The sequence below is a fragment of the Doryrhamphus excisus genome, linkage group LG21 (assembly GCF_037039965.1).
Source record: "Doryrhamphus excisus strain RoL-2023G ecotype Guam linkage group LG21, RoL_Dexc_Guam_v1.1, whole genome shotgun sequence".
NCBI classification, from domain to species: Eukaryota; Metazoa; Chordata; class Actinopteri; order Syngnathiformes; family Syngnathidae; genus Doryrhamphus; species Doryrhamphus excisus.
In genome coordinates, this window is record NC_136377.1 from 9,132,361 (window position 1) to 9,156,446 (window position 24,086).

At 43.5% G+C, this 24,086-nt stretch overlaps 1 protein-coding gene, 3 non-coding genes and 1 pseudogene across 4 annotated transcripts in view; 3 read left to right on the forward strand and 2 right to left on the reverse strand.

Annotated features, from left to right (window-relative positions):
• LOC144894571 (uncharacterized) overlaps positions 1–24,086 on the forward strand; it is a 94,157-nt gene that overhangs the window by 18,793 nt on the left and 51,278 nt on the right. The gene's annotated exons all lie outside the window — the stretch shown is intronic.
• Positions 1,663–1,743, forward strand: trnas-gcu (transfer RNA serine (anticodon GCU)). Its single transcript has one exon. It is a non-coding gene; the product is annotated as a tRNA-Ser (tRNA).
• Positions 4,980–5,053, reverse strand: trnan-guu (transfer RNA asparagine (anticodon GUU)). Its single transcript has one exon. It is a non-coding gene; the product is annotated as a tRNA-Asn (tRNA).
• Positions 8,407–8,488, forward strand: trnas-gcu (transfer RNA serine (anticodon GCU)). Its single transcript has one exon. It is a non-coding gene; the product is annotated as a tRNA-Ser (tRNA).
• LOC144894592 (forkhead box protein O1-A pseudogene) lies at positions 12,778–22,087 on the reverse strand (annotated as a pseudogene).

Sequence of the window (24,086 nt, forward strand, 5' to 3'; positions counted from 1 at the left end):
GACCAGTGTCTGCTCATAACCTTCCTCATTTTCTTCTTGTTTTGCTTACATTTCTTTTTTATGTTTTGTTGTAACTCCCTAATACATGCTGTGGATAATTTTCCGTTGAATTTGTGCTGTTTTATCCAATAATATAGGGGGTCTACTGCTAGACTATCCTCTTTTTCAACTACCTTCCAGTCCTTGCACGGGAGTTTTTCAAGGACTTTTTGTTTTTCTTTACTTTGTCCCTTCCCCATTTTGAACTAAATTTGGACCCAGTGGTTCTTAACACCTGTCGTGTTCTAACACTGGAGTTATTTTCAACAAGATGGTGATCAACAACCTTTTGTGGTAAAATTCTATTCAACCTTTTCAGGTGGAATTTTCTTGCCTACAAGCATCCGCAAAGGCTCACCATTCGTTTCTTGTTGGTTTGGTATAAAACACAGTTACCTAGTGGTATTTGTATTTTCATTCATACATTCACACTTTCACACTTTTATTTCGTGCGTCTTTTTCTCAGCACAGAGGACTCCGCCGTCCTGTAGAATTTAACTAGTCCTTTTAAACTAGGGGAGTCTACCCTCCACGGAATTTAACTGTCTGACCTGCAGGGTTTGTCTTCTTCTATTTTACTTTTTCTCACTTTCATTCCTTTTAAACAAAAACTTGTACTCACAATCTCTGCGTTTCTGGATTTCCTTCAAGCTTCAAATCCCAGCCCGCAAGGGAGGGACCAGTCCCGGAAAGGGTCTTAATGCTGTGGCCACAGTCTTGCCTGGATCTCACTTGCCCGCTGGGATCGTCAGGTGTCTTGAAATCCGGCTTGAAGGACCATTTAAATGTCAGGTTTAAAACCCCGACGCTTGTAAAACACAGCCTGTACAAAGGAAGACACAGAGAGTTGAGTTTCTTTTTACTTGCAAGGAGAGTGTTGGAGACTGCACAGTTACAATCCTCCTAACAACTCTGAGACAGTCTCCTTTCTCCATGCCTTTTATTCAGTTAGGAACGCCCTAGTTACATGAGATTTCAACTGCTAAGGGGAAGGGTGGTTTAACTATTCCAGTTGAAACCGGTTCTTTCGTACAACATGTTATCCATAGTGTGTGGGTATCTCATCCTTGGCATGTGATCCTCTGGGGACACTCACACACACACACACACACACACTGAGGTCACATCTACTTCTGACCCATGCAGCTATTCCCTCTCAAGGGTGCGATAAAACTATCTGCTGAGAGAACGTCCTGTTTTCCCTAATCATGATGTACACCACATGTGCAAGTGACACAGCATTAATCTTACTTTGCTATGTGAGTGATATGAAATGTATGTAGGTCATAAGAATATAGTAAAAATAGAATAACTTTATGTACAATTCTTCCAACACGAGTTTTGACCACACCTGTATTTTTAGTCAACATTATTAGCATGCAATGAATCAAAGTATAAGGTACGATGTCGGAGATCAAGAACGCTTTTGTTGGGAAAAAAAGCCATAACATATCATTTCGACAATACGGGTATCAAACCCGCTATTTCTTGCATGTAGAGCAAGAACTCTAGCCTTTGAGTTAAATCCCCCCGCTGCACAAGAAGGCTGCCACAATTTCTGCAACACCAAAACACTAATTAAGATGTGTCATTTTGAGTCAACAAGACCATGCCCACAAAGGAGATGAGGTGACCGAGAGGTTAAGGTGATGGACTGCTAATCATTGTGTTCTGCACGCATGGGTTCGAATCCCATCCTCATCAGACTATACTAATGCACTGGTTTTGACACCACCTGTGTTTTTAGGAAACATCACTAGAATGCAATTAATCCAAGTATCCGGTACGATGTGGGAGATTGAGAATGCTTTTTTGGCAAGAAAAAGGCATAATATACCATTTGGAGAATGTAGGCATCGATTCCACTTCATCTCACATGCGAAGTGAGCGCTCTACCATTTGTGGTCATACAAGAATGGGATTTGTTTTTGTGTACTTCGAATGAAATGTTTTCCGCATGTTGCAGAATTTTCCACAGGAAAGAAATCTTTAAGATGTATCACCAAAAGAGCTGAACCGCCCAATGTGGGGCTGAAACCCACGACCCTGAGAGTCTCATGCTCTCCCGACTGAGCTAACCGGGCCTTTTTCGGCCAAGATATCACTTTTTAATTTTTTTTAATTGATGTGGTCTTCTTGATGTTTGATCAATTCCACACCCAACCTAGTTTCTCAGGGAACACAGGAGCGAGAGGTTCAGTCATAGCTGAGAACTTTGGAAGTGTAGTCATCTTAACCCTCCTGTTATGTTCATTTGTCAGGAACAGCCATGATGTTCCCGGGTCAGTTTGCATGCTTATTTATCTGAAAGAAAAAAATCCCCACAAGCATTGTTAGTTATTCACTACTAACTCCATTACTAACTATTCTATCAATGTTTAGTGCAATGGTGTACCTTACCTCTAACAGGTAATGGTTTAATTACTTTTAATTAATTAATTAATTTAATTATATATTGTAAAATGATTACTTTCTTGCGCATTGCTAGTTGAACTTAAGAGGGCTACGTGACTTGGGGAGGCCAACGTGACCTGATTGTTATACAAGATGTTTTCGGATGGGTGTGGAGTCCAAGACGTTTTGCCAAAACACTTAGGTCCAGTCAAGAAACATGACCAGATAAGGACTCAATTATGGAAATCCACGTAATTGCTGGTGTTCATGAGGTCTATATAAGTGCTGTGTTAAATAAACAAAGGGACCCTTTTCCTACAACTGCAGAGGTGGTTCGTGTTGCATTATTTGCCAACAATCAGAGGCATCATGACCAGTCTGCATCAAAACATTATCTGAAATCCTGTGGCAGGTTTCTGGCATTGATTCTTAATTCAGTTGCCATCCCTGATAGATGGTAATGGTAATGGTAATCATGCCCGCGTGGCAGGCGAGTCTCTTTGCTTGTCTGACGTCTGTGTCGCATCCTGATTGGCTGGCAGCAAATGTCAACAACACGCGCGCGGCCCCCGCTTGGCAAGTGAGAATTCTACCACTGAACCACCAATGCCACGTGGGGACACTGTAAGAGAAAAAAATTCAACTGTCAAGTGGATGAGCCTCTGCAAAGTGGCGCTGAATGACAACACATCACAATGTCATACTCTTTGGATTCAAGCACCTTCTGGCGTAATGGGATCCACAACAATCACGTCAGCTGTGGATGCAACGTCAATTCGTTCTTGAAGGGCAAGTGACAAAAATAAGTACATGGTTCAGAAATCAGCTGCCAAAGTTTCACTGACCAAGCACCCAGGCACTGCCGGGATTTGAACCCAGGATCTCCTGTTTACTAGACAGGCACTTTGACCAGCTTATCCACAGTGCCAGCAGTGCATCTGGCACCAACACCAAAACAGTTCGCCAATGGGGAAAAATGTTCATACAAGGGAGGGAGTCCAAAGTCCAACACGTGTGAATTGAGAGTCCCTGGGTGGGCTCGAACCACCAACCTCTCAGTTAACAGCCAAACGTGCTGAGCAATTGCACGACAGAGACTACAACAGCATGACTGCAGTAAGGTTTCACTAAGTGCTGTCCACCTTAACTCTCGGGTGGTCCGGTCTGTTACGTTTCAGGTGTCATTCTGAATACTGCCCAAAAGAGCCTTTGTACTTTTTCAACATGAGCTCTAAAGAAAGGTATAAGCTGAGATATACTGCATTGGCTGGGAATCGGACCCGGGCCTCCCGCTTGGCAAGCAAGAATTCTACCACTGAACCACATTGGGAAACACTGTCGGGGAACAAATTAAATTGTCGAGTGGATGTGCCTCTGCAAAGTGGCGCTGAATGACAAAACATCACAACACACGCACGGGATGCGTTAGTACTCGGAGTACTAACAGAGCTAACAGAGAGTCGGCCCACCAAAGCGGATGACGCAGCCGGTGTGGTTGGAGCGGGCAGTGCCAGCAGCTGGGGAATATCCCTGGAGCGTTGGCGTGCTGGGCCTTAAGCCTTAAGGCTTTGGACTCGACAAAGCCTCGGCCACTGTGACTGCTTGGAAAAGACCAATGGGGGCAAGTGACCCCATTGTCCTAGAACCAAAATTTTGCTGATGTCAAGGATCAGCTGGCAACATGTGCATGGGAGGAAGACACGTGGTTTGTGTGAGGGGCTACACAAGTCTTTCCACTTCTAGTTAAAAGCCAGGCACCTCACATCGTTTCCATAAAGTACCAAGGGATTGTCCTGTTGCCCTTGTATTTTGTGGGCAAAAAGGAGGCGTTTGCAAGTGGACCTCAGACCCTATCACTGGTCACCTGAACAGGGACTTGAATCCTGGACACTCAGATCAAAAGTCTAATGTTCAGGTGACTGGCTCAAACTTTGTCTTGTCTGACCACTCTTTTGTCCAGAAGATATTTGGCTAATGTGGTCTGTTTTCTTAAACCTGCAAATGTCCAAATACGCAAGGGTATTGTCTTTGTAGGGAGCATTGTAGTACATGTGACTTGTATACTACATATGACATCAGAAAGGATGGGTATTTATTCAACAGAACAAGAACAATATTTCTTTTAAATAACAGCATAGGAGCTGGTGAAACACAGAGAAGGCACTGCTGGGATTTGAACCAAAGATCTCCTGTTTACTAGACATGTTTGTCAAAAAATCACAACAGTATACAGTGTCTTCTCTTAAGGGCCCCTGCTTACCAGTTGATGGGGTTTGACTTGATTCCTTTTAACATAAAAGTCATCTCTTAATCTATAATCCTGCAAAAGCTAATATTTTCAAGCAGAGCTTCTGTGTTTCACCAGAACTGCGCAGAAACAAACTGAAATCTGTGACCTGATCAACCTAACTTTTGATCAAATGTGTTGGACCAGGGAAGCTGTAATGTGCTTTTGAACAGCACAAACACAGTTTGCCAATTGGGAACTGCTGTGCAAGAGTGGAGCGCAAACACGAATGAACAGTGACACTGATGCATCCAGAGAACGTCCCTGGGTGGGCTCGAACCACCAGCATCCCGGTTAACAGCTGAGCGCGCTGACCGCTTGCGCCACAGAGACTCACACCCTGCCAACTTCTGTTCAGTTGAAGCCATACTAACGCATGCTATGCTTCCAGCATGCCCTTTGTTTTGGATGTGACTCGCACCTTCTGGTGTAACAATCGAGGCATTGCAAACCAGGACACCAGCTTTACTCTTTGATGAACGCAAAAGAAGAAGGGAAGATAAGGGATAGGGAGGAGAGGGGAAAGATGCGACCGCCTTTGTTGAGAGCCAGAGGTCTCTGCAAGGTCAAGTACAATATGCCAGAAGATTTTACCTTGTGAGTTGTCCTCATTCAACAAAGGCCTGATAGTTCAGTTGGTAGAGCATCAGACTTTTAATCTGAGGGTCCAGGGTTCAAGTCCCTGTTCAGGTGGTGAAGGTAGGCCACCTACTTCCTTTATCCTCCTTCTGTGGTCAAGTACAGTATGCCAGAAGATTTCTGCTCCTTCATCCTCAACACCGAGAAGGCCAAGGAGATGACCGTGCACACAAGGAATAACTTGTTTAAGTAAACCTTTTCGACCAAGCAACATTGCGATCTTCCAGGACTGTGGGTAAACGCCATTCTCAATAATTAAATTGAAGATACAGTACGAGACAGGCACTTTGACCAGCTTAGCCACAGCGCCAGCTGTGCATCTGGCACCAACACAAAAACAGTTCGCCAAAGGGGAAAAATGTTCATACAAGGGAGGGAGTCCAAAGTCCAACACGTGTGAATTGAGAGTCCCTGGGTGGGCTCGAACCACCAACCTCTCAGTTAACAGCCAAACGCGCTGACCAATATAAATATATATATATATAATAAAATAAAATATATAATATAAATACCACATGGCTCATCGCTTTTAATGGAATGCAACAGTTTTCCTACCTCATCTACACTTACCCTCTTAAATTGAAAACTACGCAGTTTATCCTACATTGTCTTGTTCTTTATAATAGAATCTGACAGTCTACCATCAACATCTATCATCTGATCTCTAATCAAATTTACTTTATTGATAAAAAATTGAGAAATATTTGCCAATTTGGACAATTGTCAATCTGCCCCCACTTTGGACACATCGTCGTGTTTCATTGTTTGGCAACTGCTTTGTGACTTCGCCTGTCCCCTTAAAAGCCCCTTCCTTCAGGTTTCCATAGTGTCGTGGTTGTCACGTTTGCCAAACACGCAAAAGGTCCCTAGTTAATTTCACAGCCAACCAAGTTAGGAATTGTGGTCATACAAGAAGGGGGTTTGTTTTTTTGTTTTTCGAATAAAATGTTTTCTGCATTTTGAACAATTTTCCACAGGAAAGACATCTTTCAGATGTATCAACAAAAGAGGGGCTCGAACCCAGGACCCTGAGAGTAAGAGTCTCATGCGCTACCGACTGAGCCAAACGGGCCTTTTTCAGCTGTAGATATAAATTTTTGTTTGTCTTTTTTATCGATGTGGCCACCTTGATGTTTGATCAATTCCACAGACAACCTTGTTTCTCAGGGAACAGAAGGAGCGAGACTTTCAGTCATCAGTAGTTCTACAAACTCTGACTCAGGCCACATCTTTGTACCCGACATTTCCAATTAATGATCACTCTGCAACTGCCCCTGAACAGACACCCATGTCCACCCTCTCTTGGGGAACATTTGACTCGACTCAATTAAATGACACACTCAAACCAAAAGACCATCGTTGGAATCCTCCCCACCCCGAGGTTATCAAACTCGCTCCCAAGGAAATGTTGGAACTTGGGAAAGCATTAAGAATGGCAAGAAGTAGGATTAAGAATCCTACTAATCAAATTTACTTTATTGATAAAAAATTGAGAAAGTAGGATTAAGAATCCTACTTCTTGCCAAAAGCCTACCCTATGGTAGAAGATAAGATATGCCTTTATTCGTCCCTCAGTGGGGAAATTTGCAAGGTCCCGCAAGTTCCGCAACAGCAGGGGGAGTACCTCAGTATGTTTACAGACCATGGACTCCTCCTAAATTTAGATACATAGCCTTATCCATGCCCAAACCACACAACAACCTTGACCAAATCCTGATTGACATAACTGACTTGGTACATAATCACCGTCTCAACGGAACTGAATTAGCCCAACTGTTGACATTGACCACAGGCTCCAAGTATGGTGCTTTTTGTACGGCCATTTAGCCAATTTGGCCAAAGGGGAATTCAGAACACCCTCGTGGCCCATTACCATTTTTATGGTACCTGGCGACTTCAACCAGTGAACTCCACTGTACCGCTTATCCTCATCAACGGACTGTATTCCCCAACCTTTACCAGCATGGGGACATTCCAACCCAAGATGAGAACACACTGGACCAGGTACACAGCAACATAGTACGTGGAGACACAGCTTCACCCTACCCCCACTTTTAGCCCAGACTGAAAAAGCAGAGAAACCCCTTTGCAGCTGAAATTGCTCAGTTGGGAGAGCGTTGGATTGAATCTCTAAAGGTCCCTGGTTCAATCCCAGTTTTCAGCACAATTGCTGTTTACATCGTGAGTTGGTAAATAGTTTGTAAAGGGGTGACTTTGTTCTCTTGATTTCATCAACATCGATCATGACAACACAACCAATTACATATTAAGACCAGACAAGTGCAGTTGGGAGGTGACATACAGAATCCTGATGCATGTCATGTTACAATCAGACACAAACAGGATGTAGGACCTGACCTTGAGTTCGCGCAAATGTTCACAGCATTAGGTCTGTAAAGTGTTCAGCTGATGCACATTTACTGGAAAGGAAAATGGGCTTTTGTCACGGTAGCCATGCTGACACAAGCTAAAATGTTTCTCCCGCCAGGACAACACCCACATGAAATTCAAGCTTTGCTCGCAGACGAAAAAGAACCAGCTGGAATGAGCAATCTGCACCTCCAAGTCTGAGTTTATGGTTCTTGCCCAGAAAAGCATAGCTCACAGCCGTAATTGTATAGTGGTTCCTAATCTGTGTTGTGGCCGCAGCAACCCCGGCCGATTCAGGGTCATGGCAGGTGTGTGTTGCTTTTGTAATTGTATTGTCTGAAAAGACAAGATTGTCTGTCCACTTGAAGTGTGGTGATGTAAAAATACGCTAGTTTTGACCACACCTGTATTTTTAGTAAACATTATTAGCATGCAATGAATCAAAGTATAAGGTACGATGTCGGAGATCAAAAACGCTTTTGTTGGGAAAAAAAGCCATAACATATCATTCCGACAATACGGGTATCAACGCCCGCTATTTCTTGCATGTAGAGCAAGAACTCTAGCCTTTGAGTTAAATCCCCCCGCTGCACAAGAAGGCTGCCACAATTTCTGCAACACCAAAACACTAATTAAGATGTGTCATTTTGAGTCAACAAGACCATGCCCACAAAGGAGATGAGGTAACCGAGAGGTTAAGGTGATGGACTGCTAATCCATTGTGTTCTGCACGCATGGGTTCGAATCCCATCGTCATCGGACTATTCTAATGCACCGGTTTTGACACCACCGGTGTTTTTAGGAAACATCATTAGAATGCAATTAATCCAAGTATCCGATACGATGTGGGAGATTGAGAATGCTTTTTTGGCAGGAAAAAGGTATTATATACCATTTGGAGAATGCAGGCATCGATTCCACTTCATCTCACATGTGAAGCGAGTGCATTTGTGGTCATACAAGAATGGGATTTGTTTTTGTGTACTTCGAATGAAATGTTTTCCGCATGTTGCACAATTTTCCACAGGAAAGGATATCTTTAAGATGTATCACCAAAAGAGCTGAACCGCCCAATGTGGGGCTCGAACCCAAGACCCTGAGATTAAGAGTCTCATGCTTAAGTGTAGTCATCTTAACCCTCCTGTTATGTTCATTTGTCAGGAACAGCCATGATGTTCCCGGGTCAATTTGCATGTTTATTTATCTGAAAGATGTCCAAAACCAAAAAAACTCCCACAAGCATTGTTAGTTATTCACTACTAACTCCATTACTAACTATTCTATCAATGTTTAGTGCAATGGTGTACCTTACCTCTCACAGGTAATGGTTTAATTAGGATACTTCACTTGTGTTTCATAAAAAATATACATATCCAAACTGTTTTTTTATAATTGATTCACCACTTTGTTACTTTGAAAGACCAAAAAAAAAAAAAACCCTGCATGGTCAATGCGTAGCTAGTGTTTGCATCACACGCATCACACATAATTATCCCGTATTTCGCTGGTTTGGAAGGCATGTATTGCCTCAATGGGCAGCGACCTCTGAATGCCACCAGCCTTTCATTCACTGTGATATCAGATAGTTCAGTATCGACCCGCATGTCACACACTCTCTGCTCTTTAGTCCTCCATGACAATGCAAGTGCTGCTTTCAATTGGAAAACAACACATGACATGTACAGACACCACAGCAGTACCTGGCAACTTTCAGGACTTGATGCTATGTTGCTAGGTGCTAGCATGCTAATTGCTAGCATGTTAGCATTTATGTTAATTTCCGCATGACCAAAGGATAATACACACATGGCATGATGCAGGGAGGTTATAGGACAACCTTGGCACTTTCTAAACTTGAGGTTCTTTTGCTAGGTGCTAGCATGATGACTGTTAGCATGTTAGCATTTTAGTTAATTTGCTGATGTCTCAAGGCAAATACACACATTGTATGATGTGGGGACACTATGGCACTGCATCAAACTGTTCGGGACCTGAGGCCCTCTTGCCCCAGCATTTAGCTTAAATGCTAGCGTGGTAGCCGTTAGCATTTAAGCTAATTCAGTCATTTCTAAAGGCAACTACACACATGTCAAGATGTGGGGACACTGTGGGACTGCTTTAATACTTTTGGGACTTGAAGCTATCTTATAATAGTAGCCTTTAGCATGTTAGCGTTTAAGCTAATTTACTCATGTCTAAAGGCATATACACACACGGCATGATGCAGGGAGGTTATCCGCCAACCTTGGCAGTTTCTAAACTTGAGGCCCTCTTGTTAGGTGCTAGCATGGTATCCGTTAGCATGTTAGCATTTAAACTAATTCACTCATGTGTAAGGGCAAATACACACATGGCACGATGTAGGGATGGTATAGGACTACTTTGGCACTTTCTAGACTTGAGGCTCTCTTGCTAGGTGCTAGCATGATGACTGTTAGCATGTTAGCATTTTAGCTAATTTGCTCATGTCTCAAGGTAAATACACATATTGTATGATGTGGGGACACTATGGGACTGCCTCAAACTGTTCGGAACCTGATGCCTCCTGCTAGGTGCTATCCGTTAGCATGTTAACATTTAAGCTAATTTACTCATGTCTAAAGGATAATACACACATGTCATGATGTGGGGACACTGTGGGACTGCTTTAAGGCTTTTGGGACTTGAGGCTATCTTGCTAGGTGCTATCATGGTAGCCGTTAGCATGTTAGCATTTAAACTAATTTACTCATGTCTAAAGGCAAATACACACATGGCATGATGTCTTTACACTATGGGACTGTCTTAACACTTTATGGACTTGGTGCTGTCTTCCTAGATGGTACCATGCTTATTTTTAGCATGTTAGCATTTTAGCTAATTTACTCATGTCTAAAGGCAAATACAAACATGGTATGATGTGGGGACACTATCGGACTGCCTGGACACCTTTTGGACTTGAGGCTGTCTTGCTAGGTGTTAGCATGATGACTGTTATCATGTTAGCATTTTAGCTAATTTACTCATTTCTAAAGGCAAATACACACATGGCATGATGTGGGACACTATGGGACTGCCCCAAACTTTTCGGGACCTGAGGCTGTCTTGCTAGGTGCTAGCATGGTAGCCGTTAGCATGTTAGCATTTAAGCTAATTTACTCATGTCTAAAGGCAAATAGACACATGGCATGATGTGGGGACAAAATGGGACTGCATCAACCTTTTCGGTACTTGAGACTTTCTTGCTAGGTGCTAGCACGTAGGTGTTGGCACACCGGGCTCGAGGTTCACAGCACAGGTGGCAAGCCCATCAAAATTTCTGCGGGAATTTTCTAGTTCTCACACGCACACACAAATAGACAACAAGTACAACTCGTGCAACTGCCTGCTTCCCCCTCCCCTTAGAGTTGCACGACCATGTATTAGGGACCTCCTAAAGAAAACAAAAAGCGAGGAGCATGAATGGCATACTCAGAGTGAAGCGGCATGTCACTGGATATGTTGTTTCACTCTCCTCGCTGCGGGAAATTTCAAATTTTGTTGTCTGTCTCTTCTGTAATTAAGTGTTTTTACAATTGTTACAGGAGTTTGAACCTGACACTAACATAACATAATAACCATGCAGAGTGTATGAATGCCTTTTAAAAAGTGGGCTCTGGAGGGTCAGGATGGCCGAGCAATCGAAGGCGCTGCATTCAGGTTGCAGTCTCTAATGAGGCGTGACTTTGAGTCTGTTGTGGAAAAAAAATATATCATCCTCAGTAGGATAGAGTAATTAAATATGAAAAAAAATGAAATATAATTTTTTCCATCACAAGTCCCACTTCTGACAGCTTCTTGCATCTTGAAGGGGCGTCACCCTTCATTCTAAAGTGGCCGAGGCTGCTCCTACTGGGCAGTAAACCAGGGGTGCTTTTCAACATGACCGCTGCTGAAAAGTATACAAAGCAGACCTATTGCATCCTGGGGTCTTGCGTTTCTCCAGAAAACACTTTTTGTTCTTCAACATGACCTCTGATAAAAAGTATGAAAACCAGAGTCATGGAAATACTAGTAGAGGACTGCTGGAATTAGAACTAAGGAGCCCCTCTTTACTAGGCATGTAATTTCACCAACTAAAGCATAGTGCCTGCGAAGCATGCAAACTTGACAATGATGCCTTTAGTAAAAAAGGATAACCTGTGCATCTGGCACCGACACAAAAACAGTTCCCCGATGGGGAAAAATGTTCATACAAGGGAGGGAGCCCACATCCAAACACGTGTCAATTGAGCGGCCCTGGGTGGGCTCGAACCACCAACCTCTCAGTTAACAGCCGAACACGCTGACCAATTGCTCCATAGAGACGACATCAGCATTACTGCAGTAAGGTTTCAGTAAGTTTCCACTTCTGACAGAAATTTGCAAATACTCAAGTGCTGTCCACCTTAACTCTCAGGTGGTCCAGTCTTTTCAGGTACTTTTGCGGATTTCTTCCTAGCAAGTGAAGAGATCTGACACACTCACTGCTGGATGTTTTTCACATCATGAACTCCAAATATACAACCATTCCACCATGCGTAAAACATTGTATAGGAATGATTGTATGTTTACTTTATTATAACCAGACACGATAATCCTTCTTATTTACTGAATATGGGTACAGTACAGCCTAAAAGTCAGCTGGGATAGGCTCCAGCATACCTGCGACCCTAGTGAGGATAAGCGGCATAGAAAATGGATGGATGGATTTAGCAAAAAAAAGCTAAAAATAACAAATTTCGGTCTATTTTTTTCTGCTGATAATATCAGTGCCCGAGTGATGATGTCATGCGGTCTGGAATTATTTCATGCTTTGCACTATACTTTGTTCTACTGATGCATGTGCCACATAGAAATTTCTAAAATATGAATATCATTTGTGAAATTATTAAGACTAACCTGTCTTACTTGTTGATAGTAAGAGAAGATGTTATTTTACTTATATTAATTGGTCATTGATGACTAGCCTATATTAAATCTTCAAAATAATAATGGTACTTTTTCTATACTTTTTCTTAAATTGCACACACAGGGTGAGCTCCACCACCTTAGCTTGACACCCAGCTGTGAGTGGTTGTCTTCACCCTCTGTGGGAACACATGAGCCCCAGCTGCTGGATCGAAATTAAAATCCAACGCCCCGCCACCCATGAGTGTGTCATGGAGGACAGACTCCACTTCACTGGGCAGCCGCTCCTGATGATGTGCATGCGGGTGAAATTCCCTGTAGCCGTTGTTGCTGCTGCTGCTGCGGTAGGTCGCTGTGACATCGTTAGCCAGAGCCGGATGACCTCGGGACAGTTGCAGGTGTGTCCTCAGGCTCGTCATTTGAGGAGGGGCCCCTGAGAGACTAGTCAAATTGGTCAAGGGGATCATGTTACTGCTATTCAGGTCTCATGAGGTTGGAGGCCCCTGGTTATGTATAGCGTGTGGATTTGCGTGAAGGACAGGGAGACACTGGGACGGATGGATCATTTTTGCGCCATTATGACCTACTGGTTGGCTCTGGCGCTCATAGGTGGGCACTGGACAACGGCCCCTCCCGACATGGGACACAAGCGAATCCTTGAAGGGAATCATATTTCTTCTGGTGTCTGCATCTGAGGTCAGGAGCTCTTTAAGGAGGCCAGCGGGGCACATATATTGGTTCTCATAAGGCCCGTAGTCCTGCTTGTCTTCTGGAAGTGAATGCATGGAGACACAGGACATGGAGTTCATCCGAGCCGGGCCATAAACGCATTTTCCATAGTCCTGCTGTGGCTGGGGGGAGTTATAGGGACCGCTTTGAAGCATGGCGCCATTAGGAGAGCAAGAGTCAGAACCCATCGGGGGGTTCTTCGGAAACAGCATGTTCAAGTTATCCGCCAGGCTCTCCATGACAATCTCCGAGCCCCCCATGGATCCCGACACTTCAGACAGGCTGGGTAAAGGGGTGGTGATCTTGCTACCCCCAGGGTACATCAGGTGACTGTCGGCTTCTGCCAGGTCATCCTGCTCAGAGGAGAAAGGTGAGCGGCGGCCGCTGAGGGTGCTAGCATCTGAACTGGTGCGTGTTCGGAAGGAGCCCCAGGCCTCCAAGTCCTCGTAGCTGTGGGAGCTTGGACTTCCCAGCCAGGTGGAGTACTGGGAACCGGGACTGCTCGCTCCTCCCTTGGCCCCTTGTTGAGCCAGCTGGTTGTGGGGAAAAACAAAAACCTGAATTCAATCTCAAATGAATCAGATTATTTTATATTATAATTATATTATAATATAATTATAATATTATAATTATATTATGATAATATTATATTATTATTATTTTATTATTATTATTATATTATTCCCAGCACTCATGCAGCCTTAGACCCTGATGCTAGCACCACCATGCTTGACTGTGGGCAAGCTATTTAGACAATAATGGCTGTGTGTGGAGTCAGTTGACAGTAACTTTATACTGCTATACAAGCTGTACACGGACTACTCTAAAGTATTCCTTGTCAAGATACACTGAACTTTACCTTTTTCTTTGTAGCTCGCCCTCGACTCTTGGCGAACTTACTGTTGTTGTCCATCGAAGCAGCTCTGCGTCGAGGTGACTTGCCGTTCTTCCCTCCATCTGGATTGAGCATCCACCATGAGCTCTTCCCGGTTCCCTCATTCTGAATGTGCACAAAGTGGCTGTGCAGTGAGAGGTTGTGTCTGATGGAATTCTACATGGGAAAAGAGTTCATCATTTGTGAGCCATCCAAGGATATCATATATCATATCATATTCATTTGGAGACAATCCCAGCTGAAGTCAACTATCAATTTTCACCAGAATGTTGCCCCACTGTCTTGTTTTTGTTGGAAGAATTGTACATAAAGTTATTCTATTTTTACTATATTCTTATGACCTATTTTTACTATATTCTTATGACCTATTTTCTTATGACCTACAAACATTTCATATCACTCACATAACAAAGTAAGATTAATGCTGTACATGTGTATCTCAGCAGATAGTTTTATCACACTCTCGAGAGGAAATAGCTGCATGTGACCCGGAATGTATATGTGTGTGTGTGTGTGTGAGTGTCTCCAGAAGATCACATGCCAAGGATGAGATACCCACACACTATGGATAACATGTTGTACGAAAGAACCGGTTTCAACTGGAATAGTTAAACCACCCTTCCCCTTAGCAGTTGAAATCTCATGTAACTAGGGCGTTCCTAACTGAATAAAAGGCATGGAGAAAGGAGACTGTCTCAGAGTTGTTAGGAGGATTGTAACTGTGCAGTCTCCAACACTCTCCTTGCAAGTAAAAAGAAACTCAACTCTCTGTGTCTTCCTTTGTACAGGCTGTGTTTTACAAGCGTCGGGGTTTTAAACCTGACATTTAAATGGTCCTTCAAGCCGGATTTCAAGACACCTGACGATCCCAGCGGGCAAGCGAGATCCAGGCAAGTCTGTGGCCACAGCATTAAGACCCTTTCCGGGACTGGTCCCTCTCTTGCGGGCTGGGATCCGAAGGTTGAAGAAAATCCAGAGACGCAGAGACTGTGAGTACAAATTTTGTTTAAAAGGAATGAATGTGAGAAAAGTAAAATAGAAGAAGAAGAGAAAAGTAAAATAGAGAAAAAGTAAAAAAGAAGAAGAAGAAGACAAACACTGACAATTTTAGACTCTATCAGGTCAGACAGTTAAATTCCGTGGTGGAGTAGACCCCCCTAGTTGAAAAAGACTAGTTAAAATCTACGTAGGATGGCGGAGTCCTCTGTGCTGGAGAAAAAGACGCGCAAAGTGTGAATGTGTGAATGTATGAATGAAAATGCAATTACCACTAGGTAACTGTGTTTTATACCAAACCAACAAGAAACAAATGGTGAGACTTTGTGGATGCTTGTAGGCAAGAAAATTCCACCTGAAAAGGTTGAAGAGAATTTTACCACAAAAGGTTGTTGATCACCATCTTGTTGAAAATAACCCCAGTGTTCTCCGGTACGTGGATGGAGCGCTGCTGGTTCTGGGGGCAGGGGGGGGTTGGCCCTCCCGGTGGATGGTGGGGTCCGTCGGTGGCCTTGCGCTGGTCTTAACTCCTCGGCTCAGGTGCTTGGCCTCCCCATGACTTGGAGCTATGGCTCTCCCTCACGGGGGTGAGCTGCCCGGCGGGTGTCGGCTGGCGCGGTGGAGCGCCTCACCACTCGCCTGCTCGCCCCCTCCGCTTGCTCATGTGCGGGCCTCCTCCCCTCACCCGCTCCTTTGTCTGCCACACTGCCGTAGCCCTGATGCCATGGTCGCTTGCGTGTGTGTGTATTGAGTGGATGGGGTGTGCGCGTGTGTCTGAGATTATTATATATATATATATATATATATATGTGGGTGTGTGTGTATATGGCCATATATGTAGATATACGGGGGGGGGGGCTCTGCGGGGGTCTGGCGCAGGGCGTTCCATCTCTACCGCCCGGTCCTCCATGGGGCAGTGTGCCCGGGCCTCTTCTGTCCTGGCCGGGGCGGTCCTATGTCGGTGGTCAGGCCTGGGGTTACCTGGGGCGGGCCGGGTTCTGCTTCCTGGGGGTGTGTGGGGGGCGGGCGGCGGCGCCTCCGGCCATGGACGGGCTCCCTTCCGGCTGGCGAGGGCGCCCCTGTGCCCACGGGTGTGTGGCCTTCGATGCCCTTCTGCCCTAGTGGGGTATGGGCTCCCGCTGGTCTCGGGGGTGCGGCTCTCCTCCGGCCTGCTGGCGCCCTGTTGCCGGTTGGGATTGCTCCTCCATGGCCTCTTGCTGGTCTCTTTGGGGAGTTGCTTCGGAAGCGGGTCTTGGGGAGTCGGCCCTGGCTTTGCCCACACCCACGGGGCCGGAGGATCTCTGGCGGTGGGGGCTTGACCTGGCTGCGCGGGGCGGGGTTTGCTCTGTGGTAGAAGGCAGTCTCTCTCCTTTTGTCATTCTCAGTGACAATTACACATTCACACACTAGCATTCACATACACAACACACCTCCATATGGACACTCACAGCACATGGGTGCTTCTCTATACAATCTACCATCTTATCCCTGATGTTTATATGGTATTGGTATGCTATTATTACAGTAATAATGATGTCAAGCAGTGAGATTTTAATTCCTGTAACTGTATGGTTGTAATTGTGTTTACTATCATGGGTCATGTCTTCATTGTTACTATTGCTACTGGTAAGTTGGACTGTTTCATTTCACTGATATCATCTCCATTGTGACCCTTAGCCATCATTGACATTTAACTGTTCTGTTTGTCACTGTTGTTATGGGAATTCTTGTTGCTGCTGTTTTTGTCTCTCCCTCTACTGTCCCCCCACCCCACCTTTCTCTTCTTCTTTTCTGTTCTTCTTCTTGCTCCGGTCCAGTCGCTCCAAATGGCATAACAAAAACATCAAATAACGGCAAATAAAATTTCATGGTACAGGGAAGTTGTAGCCAACACCTTTCCTGACACAGAGCAAATCTGTCTAGCATGTAAGGGCATTTAGATCAACAATACTATCTGCCCCAATGGCTGGATGGGACAAAAAAAAAAAAAAAAAGAAAATAACCCCAGTGTTAGAACACGACAGGTGTTAAGAACCACTGGGTCCACATTTAGTTCAAAATGGGGAAGGGGCAAAGTAAAGAAAAACAAAAAGTCCTTGAAGAACTCTCCTGCAAGGACTGGAAGGTAGTTGAAAAAGAGGATAGTCTAGCAGTAGACCCCCTATATTATTGGATAAAACAGCACAAATTCAACGGAAAATTATCCACAGCATGTATTAGGGAGTTACAACAAAACATAAAAAAGAAATGTAAGCAAAACGAGAAGAAAATGAAAAAGGAAGGTTATGAGCAGACACGAGTCTGGATGAAAATAGCAGGACAGCGAGAGGAAGGTGAAAGAAGGGCAAGGCAGGAAAGAGAAGAGAAGAGAAGAAAAAGCAGGAGAAGGAGAGACAGCAGAAAGAAAAAGAAAGTGAACAGAAAGAAAATGTTTCACAGGAAGGATGATAATGAATATTCAGGTCCTTACAACGTGTTGAGGCAACAATTGGAACAGCCAGTGGGAGCCTCAGCACCAAACGAAGAATTAGGAGAGCAACCCCCGCAGTATACACCTCAAATAACAGACGCACCACGAAAAACGTATACCCGTTCTCAAGGAGACGTAGGAAACTGGTCCAAAACATTGCAAAAAGGGATAGGAAAATTACTATCGCCAATACCAAAAATGCCAGCATTAACAGAAGAGGGAGACGAAACTCATGTGTTTCCCTTAATAGAGCTACCTAACCCCCGTGCAGGTCAGGGAGGAGAAGGAGCCGTAATCAGGGTCTATAGAACCTGGACCCAAGATGATGTGAGAAAAGCCGTAGAAGGCATTCCTCACCCTAAAGAAGATGTTGAGGAGTGTATGACACAGATGGAAAATCTGAGAAGGTCATATCACTTAAATGGAGTAGAAGTACAACAAGTGTGGATGTGCAGACTTGGGCCAGATTGGTTTCATGTTAGGAACCTATTCCCCAACTGGAGAAAACAACCAGATCCACACTCCTGGATCCGTGCAACTCGCCATGCAGTTGGATCCACTCTTAGAGAGAATTAGGACAAGATACAGGAGAAGAGCAAATTACACTGAGATAGGGAGATGCAAACAAAACCCAGATGAACCATTTGATGAATACAGAGTAAGAATGGAAAAGGTGTTCAGGGCACACAGTGGGTTAGATCCCGACGAGAACGAGATTGGACCCTACAAACAACAATTGAAGAATGCACTGCACTCAGGTTCTCTACCAGACATTAATGGATGGGTAAATCGCCATTACATAGGCATGAGTGGAGGGACACTTGGAGAATATATAAATCATGCCCTCCATGCTGAAAAGGTTATTAAAAGTAAAAAAGGGAAAAAGGAGTTAGCCTTCTACCACGGGGAAGAAGACTTGCTGTTTTTTATCAGCAGTCCAGAAATAGAGGACGAGACAGAGGTAGAGGTAGAGGATTCGGACCACGACCAAATGACAACCCTAGAGCTTGTTGGTCTTGCGGGAAGGAGGGACACATTGCCAGAGATTGCAGAACCAACCCCTTCCCACATAACCAACGAAGAGCATGACTAGGACGAGAACAGCAATCAGAGAAACCTGAAGAAATACTAGGAGAGGAAGAAATCCTAAACTTAGAAGATCTATTCTATGAAGAAAAAATTAGGCCAGAAATTACACTGTTTGTTCAAGGAACTCCAGTCAAATTCCTCTGTGATACTGGTGCGTGCAGGACTACCATTAAAGAAACATTACCACATGCGCTGCCTAGCTCCAGCTATGCCATAGTACGTGCAGCACAAGGTGTCACTAAAAGAGTTCAAGAAACTGAGCCTTTGTGGCTCAGAGACCCGGACTGCAAGTCTTGCCAATTGTCCATCTTAATGTTACCAGAATGCCTAGTAAACCTACTAGGGAGAGATGGTTTAGTCGCCTTAGGCTTAGCCATAGTACCAACCCCTGAGGGACTAAAAATAACCAGGCAAACGCCAGAAATTATTATATGTAGATGACATCCTACTAGCGTCACAAGATAGGAAGTCATGTGAAGAAGACACAATAGCCTTATTGCACCATTTAGCGAAAGAAGGCCATAAAGTGAGTAAAGACAAACTACAATTTTGTAAGCAATCAGTGAAGTATTTAGGCCATCAGTTGACAGGACAAGGGCAAACCATTCTAACAGACAGAAAACAACCAATCTTAAATGAAACTAAACCACATTTAACACTTGAGCGATGCACCGCGCTCAACCCAGCTACCCTTCTACCATTCCCTGAGGAAGGCCAACCACATGATTGTTATGAGCTAACAACACAAACTGCAAAGTGTAGACCAGATTTATTAGATCAGACACTAACAAAAAGGGGTGATTTTGTAGATGGTTCCTCAAAGAAAAAATTATTTGGGAAAAACAATAACAGGTTATGCAGTCATAGCGCTTACAGAAGCATGCAAATTAATGAAAGGTCAAAAGGTGACAATTTATACTGATAGCCAATATGTACGTATATTCAACAGTACATATCTTTGCACAATATTGGCAAAACAGAGGTATGATAACATCAACGGGAAAACCAGTAACTCGTGCAGGATTATTAACAACTTTACTAGAAGCAGTGCAATTGCCAAAACAAATTGCTGTATGTAAATACACGGCACATACTAATAATTCGGATCCAATATCTTTAGGAAATATGTTCGCTGATAAAATGGTAAAACAAGCGGCACTAAAGGAACTGAACCATCTTAACACAGAAAAAATTACAAGTACACTTTGAGATCCTGGCAGACATGTAACAACAGAGTCCAAAGCAAGAAATTGACCACTGGCTAAGGAATAAAGCAACCCTGGACAAAAATGTTAATATGTCGACAGATAATAAAACAATCTTGCCAAAAAATTTGCATAAGTGGGACGCTATTTTGAGCGACCTTCAGAGGAAGTCCGGCTACAAAGGGGGCTGTAATTCTAGTTTGCAGTCATCTCAAACCGGTGAAGATTGTCCACAACTCTGTTGCGTTATTAGGAGGGGTTGCAAGCCTGCAGGTAAGATGATCACTCAAAAATAAAAATAAAAAATTAGCGGCAGTAGGAGGACTGATCGGAGCAATAATAGTGATGTCACTGCTACTATGGGAAAATAATCTTAACATGCAGAAAAGAAGGGTGGGGGACCCTAACCAATCACAAACGCAGGTCGAACAAACACCTAGTTGATGAGTTGAAAATACACACGAGAACACACACTGGAGAAAAACCTTTTTCCTGTTCAATCTGTGGCATAGGTTTTTTACGAAATCCAGATTTGAAAATACACACCAGAATACACACTGGAGAAAAACGTTTTACTTACTGGGCATACAACAACTCCATATGTATGACCATAGCCCCAAATTCGACTACCGAACTCCAAATACCCATATCATCTTGAAAGGATTTTCAAATAGACGTCAGGTGTCAGGGGAGACATATGCTAGTTATTGGTGGTATGTTACTGGACACGTGTTAGATTTAAGTTGGGACACATTGATTACCACTCAGGAAGGTGATTACTGGTCACCTGGTACCACATTAGAAGCCAGGCATTTCCATAATAAAATTATGTTAAAGAAACATCGGGCCATATTAAGTATGACGTTTGCTTTTAGCTCAGCTAAACTCAACCCACATGACCAACCATTGAGCACTATTTTAAATACCCCGTGTTGGGGTTTCCTTTTATGGACCTACTCTTCTGGGACAGACCCTTACTTCCCTGTAATCATTTGTGAAAATCAAACTATGACCCCTGTTCATCTGCCAATCACAAATAACTACACACGTCACGCTGGAGTTAAAATAGCCGTAATTCGAAATGCAGATGATTGGTTTCATGCCACTACGGGCATTTCACAACAAAGCAATAACTGGCTGCTGCTAGTGGAACAGGCAGCAAATATGTCAAATCAAGGAGATTGTGTAGTATGTATGGGAGTCAGACCACTGTTCTAAAAATCATATCACTCACATAGCAAAGTAAGATTAATGCTGTGACGCTTGCACTTATGGTGTACATCATGATTAGAGAAAACAGAACGTGACAGAACATTCTCTCAGCAGATAGTTTTATCACACTCTCGAGAGGAAATAGCTGCATGTGACCCGGAATGTATATGTGTGTGTGTGTGTGAGTGTCTCCAGAAGATCACATGCCAAGGATGAGATACCCACACACTACATGTTGTACAAAAGAACCGGTTTCAAATGGAATAGTTAAACCCCCCCGTCCCCTTAGCAGTTGAAATCTCGTGTACCTAGAGCGTTCCTAACTGAATAAAAGGTAGGAGAATGGGGACTGTTTCAGAGTTGGTAGGAGGGTTGTAACTGTGCAGTCTCCATCACTCTCCTTGCAAGTAAAAAGAAACTCAACTCTCTGTGTCTTCCTTTGTAGAGGCAGTGTTTTACAAGCGTCGGGGTTTTTGAACCTGACAGTTTTTCTCCGGGTACTCCGGTTTCCTCCCACATTCCAAAAACATGCTAGGTTAATTGGCGACTCCAAATTGTCCATAGGTATGAATGTGAGTGTGAATGGTTGTTTGTCTATATGTGCCCTGTGATTGGCTGGCGACCAGTCCAGGGTGTACCCCGCCTCTCGCCTGAAGACAGCTGGGATAGGCTCCAGCATACACCTGCGACCCTCGTGAGGATAAGCGGTATAGAAAATGAATGAATTAATAATTTGTCAGTTTGCCATTTGTACTGTATTGTTCCGCAAAACTAAGTGTTGCAACTGCTAAATAACTCACCATGGGGCCAAAGAACCTTGTGAGCTGTTTTTGCTCGTCAATCAAGTGAATCATTATTTTTATTGGTTTTGAAATATTTATTTAGCAGTTTTTGAAGATAAAACCACTAAAAGTGGGGGGGGGGAGCCTATACCGGCTGTCTTCGGCGAGAGGCGGGGTACACCCTGGACTGGTTGCCAGCCAATCACAGGGCACATATGGACAAACAACCATTCACACTCACATTCATACCTATGGACAATTTGGAGTCACCAATTAACCCAGCATGTTTTTGGAATGTGGGAGGAAACCGGAGTACCCGGAGAAAACCCACGCATGCACGGGGAGAACATGCAAACTCCACACAGAGATGGCCGAGGGTGGAATTGAACCCAGGTCCCCTAGCTGTGAGGTCTGCGCGCTAACCACACGACCGCTGTGCAGCAGATGATGGCATGTTTTTCAAGTCTGATTCAACAGTGCTGCTGCTGGTTGTAACCAAGTTATGCATTCCAATTTTCATGAATTGAACATCCTGCTGTGATGCACTTTGACGTCCTATGGTATATTTTGGCTATTGTTACTAAAATTTTGTTTGATTAAAACTACAACAAACCTTGACATCCCAAAAATATTAACAAAAAAAAACATTTGATTATAATTACAGTTTTTCCATGCCGATAACAATTCAAAAATCATTGAAAACAATGGATGGAGGGACCTTATTGTTGATGTGAACAAGATGTGGCAAGATCAAATTCAATAGTGCTTCTCATCTTCTTTACCACATTGCTGGCACATCCAACATTCTTTGGCCCCATGGGGGGTTATTTAGCAGTTGCAATCAATAAAAAAAAATGTGAGGGCAGAGAGTCATAAAAACCTAGGGTGCTTTGTTTTGACACTTGATTATGTGGAACAATACAATACGTTTGTTGTGTGGAACATTTACAAAAACACTGCAAAATATCGGGAAATAATTACCATAAATAATGAATCATACAAAAATAATATATGACTGACCTAACAAAATTTCTCTAGCTTTTTTGCTTGGCAACTGCACCTCTCAGTAATTGCATCCAGTATCTGAGGGAATTGCAATATCTCGTTATTTATTATGACAGCCTTTCCCTTCTCTCTTCACAGGAGGTGATGATCGCATGTTTCCTGTGATCTCACTGCACTTTTATCTGCACATCTCCATCACACCCTCCCAGTGGTGGTAAAACTACTCCACCAAAGTGGAAAACAACACAGAGAAAATAAAAGAGAGTGATTTGGTCATAAGTAATAAATAATAAGCTCTCATATAGCGAGAGAGTGAGCATTTTGAAAGTGAGCTCATCCAAACCTCTTTGGGGCCATCCATAATTTTCAACATTTTCACAAGAGTACAAAGAGTACTCTTTTGAGCAACCCCCCCCCCCCCCCCCCCCAAAAAGAGTACAATCCCAAATGAAAAATGTTGATAGGTCCATGACCAACTGACCCAATACAGCCAGGAAATTCGAACATGTCCAATAGTGTTCTCTGGCTGTATTTTGGGGCTCTGGTCAATCAGTCACTGCCCATCAACATTGTATTGAACACAAACAAGATAAAAAAAATATATCAAATGCCTCTTTTTTGTATTTTTCTTTCAAGAAAATACAAATGTATTACAAATTTGATCTTTTTGTATTGTTCTTTCTATCAAATGATACATGTAGAAAAGTCCTGATGCAACAACCGTTTTCCACAGGATTTTTAAAACAAGGGAATACTTCTTGTATACACACATGATTACTCAAGGAGCAGAAGAGTTGCCCCTGGTTTCCAAAAGCCTGAAGAGATAAAATCTTCTTTGAAATGATGGACACAAACCTTGAACTCAACTCTATGCGAAGTATGCAATAAAGATGCCACAGCTGTTTTGAAAAGGCTTAACAATCACACCTATAGTTTAGTCAGTGTATCACAGGAAGTGAAAATCACATTGATTGTTACTGCACTGTCCACAAAGTCAAATTCACCCCCCTCGGCAAATATGTATAAAGCAAAATCCTCATGTAGTAGCTTCTCCTTAATGATACCA